Consider the following 6179-nt stretch of genomic DNA (forward strand, 5'->3'; position numbering starts at 1 on the left):
CCTTTTCCCGCTAACATTACCAGGGAGCTCTTCGGGGTGCTGGCAGACAGGGTCCCCTCGGGATATACAGTTGGGGACCCAGAGTCCTTCCCACCTTCGATTTGGAGGTGGGGAGACCAGTAACGGGCTTGCATCAGCCAAGGTCAGCCCAACATAAACCAAGCCGCCATCTGCCATCAAGACAATGGCCTCTGTTCAAGGTGGGAGGAAGGTCTTCCACAGCAAAAGTGGCTAAAACCCATCCATTGGTTCGGCGACACCGAGTGAGTACCCACCCACCGACGCGTGCCAGGCACAGAGCCTGACTCTGGGCTCCCACAACCACTGCTCTGCCCTCTCTTGGGAAACCTCTCACTTCCTCTCTGAATCTTGGCTATTTATATACACTGAGCTGCCTCATTTTCCCAAGGGGGTCATTTGGCAAAGATAAAAATGGCTCGGCAAAACCACAGACCAAAATACGTTTCTGATGAGAACCGCCCACCCATCAATGTGCCACTTGCGGGTTGAGTTCATTCTCTCCCATCCACGGGGGACATTATCAGTTCGCCCAGGACACAGCACGTAGCCCCGGTCGGTTTCTCTCTCTCTGGATCTTTGGCTTTTTAAGGTCAATCCCTATATTCTCTAGGCCAGGTCATAGGTTGAGACATAATTACAGACTATATCAGGCTGATAGGACAATGGAGACTAATTAAAATAATGACAGCTGGTCCTGCTGAGGGCTTACTCTGTACCAGGCACCGTGAACTCTACTTAATGTTCATCACACCCCACAGGGGTAAGGACTACTATTAACCCTGCTTTGGTGATGGGGAAATTGAGGCATGAGGAGGTTGAATAACTTATCCAGTTACACAGTGAATAAGTGACAAGCCAGTGTGTGATGATGGTGGTCTGGCCCCAGAGCCCAGGCTCCCAGCCACTGCTGATAGCAGAGCTGAAGGACCCATTTTTGCAAGAAGCATATTATGCTATCATTGAGGACCCAAAAATGATTTCTCTGAGGACTTACCTTGTTTGTATTTCTAAAAATAACCAGTATCGACTTTCTTAGCAATAATCCACTAGAAACATTTATTGAAGCATAGAAGAATATCGAATTTGGAGTCAGTGAGACATAGACTTCATTCCTGCCTCTGGCCTCACTAGATGTGTAACCTTGAACAAGTTACTCAGTCTCTCTGGATCCTGGTTTCTCCACCTGTAAAGTGATGGCATTTACAAGTTGCCTGGCACATGGTAGGTATTCAGCATTTTAGTTCTGTCAGCTCCCTCTGCCTAAGTAGATTTTACATGAAATTCCACAGTTAAGGAGGTACGATATACCCACTGTCTTAGTCCTTTCCAGCCTCTATAACAGAATACCATAGACTGAGTGGCTTAGTAACAGCAGGAAGTTATTTCTCACAGGAGGCTGGGAAGTTCATGATCAAGGTGCTGGCAGATTGGGTGTCTAGTGTGAGGCTGCTTCCTGGCCCTGTATCCTCACACGGCAGAAGGGAGAACCCCAGTCTCTTCAGACCCTTATAAGGGCACTATTCCCATTCTTGAGGGCTCTGCCCTCATGACCTAATCACCTCCCAGAAGCCCCAGCTCCTAACACCATCTCCTTAAGGGTTAGAATTTCAGCACATGAATTTGGTGGGGGGATGCAAACATCCCATCTATAGAACTACCTTAGGTCACATCTAATCTAAGCGAGCTCATTATTAAACTAAGATATTTGAAGCTAAAAGGGACCTCCAGGAATCAAGAAGTTTGGTTACTGATTCTAAGCACCAACTAAACAATTATAGAAGTGTTTAGTAAACACTCAGAATATGGTCATTGCCGAGCACCAATAACCTTATTTTCTGGGAGGACATAGTATACTGGGGTGAATGCTGGACTTTGAAGCAAAAGAGAAGATTTAGATTCCTGGCTCAATAGGGAATGAGTGTTGATACCTGCTCTGCCTAGCTGACCCAGTTATTTTGAGGCAAAAGGAGTCTGGGGTCAATGTAAAGTAGCTGTAACTATAAAGAGCTCACAAATATAAGGCATTGTTGGGTAAAGCTGTGTTTGTCATGAAATGGTGAGTTTTCCAGCAGCATGGACGCTATTCTGAACAGTGCAGGTTACGTGCTAGATCCTGGTGGGATACAGGTGTGCTGGATGTTCTCTATTTGCCCCGCACGCGGACTGTGCTCTCCACTCTTCTCCTTGCTCTGTGCCCCTGGAGACCCTTCCTCTGGGACCTACCACATCACTGGGGCTTCCTTGTCCTCTGGCTGGGGGACTGGGTGAGAGAGGGTACACGGAGCTTCGGTCTTCAGCTCCCTGCCTAGCAAGCAGGGCAGGGCTACAATTCTCTACGGAAGACCACACTCCTCTTGGACAACCACCTTCCCCGGGCTCTAGCTCTCCATGTCTCCCACCAAGAAGATTCTTGGGTTAAGAAGGACTGTTTAGGGGAGTAGGGAGACGCGCCGGGAAAGGGAAGGCGGCGATGCAGGGAGCACCGATGAGCTGCTCGGCTCAGACCTCGGCGAAACAGTGTCTAGGCACCTCCACGTTGTCCCGCCTGAAGGGTGGGGAGGCCAGGGTCCCCCTTCCGGTCCCGGAGCGCTAAGCGGCTGCACACGGACGCCGGCCTCGCCTGCCCACACCTCCGCCCCCATCGTCCTTCCATGCAGTTCTCTTCGCTCACCCCCTGGGCGTGCCTTCTCTTCCCTGCCTGACTCCAAAACTCGCCATGTTTTTCCAACTCGTTCTACCTGCATAACCATAGGGCGCGGATGCTCGGGTCCCGCCCCTAACCTATCCCCCAGGTTCCGAGGACAGCTTCTTCGCACGCCTGCGGCTCTGCCTGCGGGCTTCTCAGGCTGCAGGCTCCGCTGGCGCTCGCACCGGGAGCCACAGTGTCGCGAGCCAAAGCCCCTGGGAGCTGCCCTCCAGCAACGACGCGGGAGCCGATGGACAGTGCCCCCCGGCGCCCTCGCCCCTCGAGTGGAATAACTCCGAAGCATGCTCTGCAGTTTTCCAGGGGTCTGAGCCGGGCTGATCAGGGCAGAAACTGCTCATCGGGGCCGCCTTCCCTTTCCCGGCCCACTTTCCCAACCTTTAACAGTCTTTCTTGGGATCGTCGCCCAGCGGAGCTGCTGGCACTTGAACCTTTGCCTCAGAGTCTGCTTCTGTGAGAACTCAACCTAGGACCCCAGGTAATCAGGGGTCCTGATTAATCCTGACCTCTGGCATCATCGAGAGCCTTCTCTACCCAGGTCACTTACCAGCCACTATGGACCGAACTGTCTAAATTCCATAGCGAGGTTGCTAAGATCCTCTCGATCAGACCCCAGCTTCACCTTTCCCCAGTCCTTTCTCCACCCCACCCTCCTGCGTGACTCCCACATACCAGCTACCTGTCATTTATGTGGGGCTCTTGGAGTATATTCCAATCCTCAAGCCTCTGGCCCGGTGCCATGCTGGTCTCTCTGCCAGGCACGTCCTTCGCTACCGTTCATTTGTCTCCCTCCCACTTGGCTGCGAGGTTGCCGGCTTCCTTGGCCACCCTGACAAGCAAGCACCCAAGCTGGGTGACCTGTCCTTCTTCTGTGCTCCCAGACCACTCCGTCCTCATATTGCCTGTTTTCTTTCACTAGACTGTAAGCTCCAGCACGCAGGAACTCTATCTTATGTATCTCCAACTTCTCAAGCCTAGCACCATACCTAGGCAGAACAGGTTTTGAAAAAATGCTTGATGACTTAATGGGAGGGGAAAAGTACTAAATGAACAAAGCTTTTAATTTTGAAAAGGGAATAAGACAATTCTTCCAATACAAGGAGGGATATGGTGAGAGTCATGAGGAAAGTCTAAACCACTTTGTGGGCAGCCAGTGTAGAGACAAGGCAGCCATGACTTCCTTGTAAAAGAGATGCACTTTGGCTTTGAAAGTCATCAAGGATGGTGATAGTTGGGCGCTGGAATTGAAGAGGAGGTGTTCTAGAGAGAACGGTGAGCACAAATGTCCTGAGGAATGATCCAGGCCAGCAGAGTGCAGAGCACACAGGAGAGCTTTTGGGGGGAGGTGGTGAGGAAGGGGCCAATGGCGGTGCTTCCTCTGACCATGTAGACACCATCGCAAAACGTGTGATTTTACTTATTGTTTCATATACTGACCCTCCCCCGGCACTGCCATCTTTCCTTCCTTCCTTAGCTTCCTCTGTTAGTGGGTGAGGCTTCCTGTTAAGTTGTTCTGAGAACTGTGGTTTTCAAAGCTTCAGAGACCAGGAATGCCTGCCAGCAACATTACCACTAAAGATCCCCACTGAATTCCAAGAAATGATGCCTCACCCTGCTAACCTGGGCACTTCAGGGAGTGCCAACCCTCCAGGGGGATAAGCTGTTCTCCTCACTGTGGGGTCCCCTCCTTGACAGAGTATTCAAGGGCACTCAGGAAGAGTCCTGCACCACTCCGCTTCTTGCCACAAAGCCAATTTGTAATGACCAGGATTCTTGCTATTTAAAGGAACCCTGCTGTGAATCATTTCCAGGACAGAGACTCTCTTGTGAAGTGGATCACCATTCTCTTCTATTTTTTAATTAATAATTTGAAAAACCTATATCAGGTAAATTTCCATTTTTCTAGAGTCCAGACAATATATGTATATATAAATAACTACACAGTAACAGAAAGACTATGAAGGACAATCAGTCAGCATTCATAATAATGACAAAATGCTACCAACTCCTAGGATGACTTCTGAAAATTTAACTACTGGTTAATAATTTCTTACCGACAGTTCCAAAAATCATTGGATAGCAAAAATTGACCCGAACTAATGAGAAGTTATTTATATTCATTTATCTCACTTAAAGTAAATATTCATGCCTTTTGCTTCAGATACACGAATATATTTTATTACAGGGTGCTGCCCTAGACCCCGCTGGGGGCATTATATAATATATAGTTCATGAGAGTAAAAATATTCTCAATTCCGGAACACCTCTGGCCCAAAGGGCTCCAGATAAGGGATTATGAGCCTGAGCTCCTGCAAATTGTATTCATCTTTATTTTAGTGTTAGTGAGAAAGGGAATATTTCCTGCCATATCAGTAAACAAAGGATGTCACAGTCATCAGCGATTGCAGCCAGTGGTGAGCTGGTGAGCCCTGAGGGAACTCAGGAAGGAAAGAATACCTGCCATCTACCAGCCATCAGACTGCAGCCACTCCCTACAGTGAGGCCTAAGGAAACTCAGGATATGAAAACACAGGATACTGGCCCCAGATAGGTGAGGTGCATATCAAAGGAACGATTTCAGTGAGCCCAGACTCTTTCATCTTCCCATACATAGAAAAGCACTAAATTCCTTAACTTGGGATATCTGGTTTTCTTTAATTGGCAATACTCCTTTGACATTCAGAATACCTGCCCTTTGTTGCAAAACTTCTGTATAACCTGGCTTCCTCCCTCCCCTCCTCCTAGCAGATGTCCTAGGGTTACTTGAGATGCTGCCTCCCGGGCTTGAAGTCCTAAAAACTCCTGCCAAATAAAACATAATTCTCAACTGTTAGGTTGTGAATAGGTTTTTAGTTGACATTAGACATTTTTTAGGGTATTTCAACTTTGTGACATTGAAGTGCTGGCTATCCCCTTTTCATTGCCTGCTGCCCTCCTGTCGCCTCCTGGATCCATACTTCACGCCTGGCTCTCTGTCCCAGGTGGCCACCCACATGGACGGCCTCATTCTGGCTGACCCTCTGGGTGGCCAGTGTCAGGCGCTGGCTGGAGAACCGGATGAGAGGGAAGTTGGGGTGTCTCCTCCCCACTGCACCCCGCTTCAGTGCCCGTTGCTGGCACTACCTGCCTCCCTCCCCATGTCAGCTCCTGCCAGGCAGCCCAATTCCCATTCACAGCTCCAACCACTAAATCCCTCCCTCCTCCAACTCTTAACGGTAGTATCTGCTCCCTAATCTTGCAGGAGGTGGATGTACCCACCTCCGTGTTTGTTCTCTGTATCCTGCCCACACCTCGTAAGCGGCTCGTTTGTTAGAGTTTCTCCATTTGAACCATCTGGAGTGAACGCTGTTTCCTGCTGTACCCCAACCAATACGCTGACAAATCAGAGAGTCCCTGTAATGCCCTGTAAAATGCACTGAGCTTGATTCAAGAGGCTTGTGTTTCAGGATTGGCT

The sequence above is a fragment of the Neophocaena asiaeorientalis genome, unplaced genomic scaffold, assembly GCF_003031525.2.
Source record: "Neophocaena asiaeorientalis asiaeorientalis breed wild unplaced genomic scaffold, Neophocaena_asiaeorientalis_V1.1 scaffold397, whole genome shotgun sequence".
NCBI lineage: Eukaryota > Metazoa > Chordata > Mammalia > Artiodactyla > Phocoenidae > Neophocaena > Neophocaena asiaeorientalis.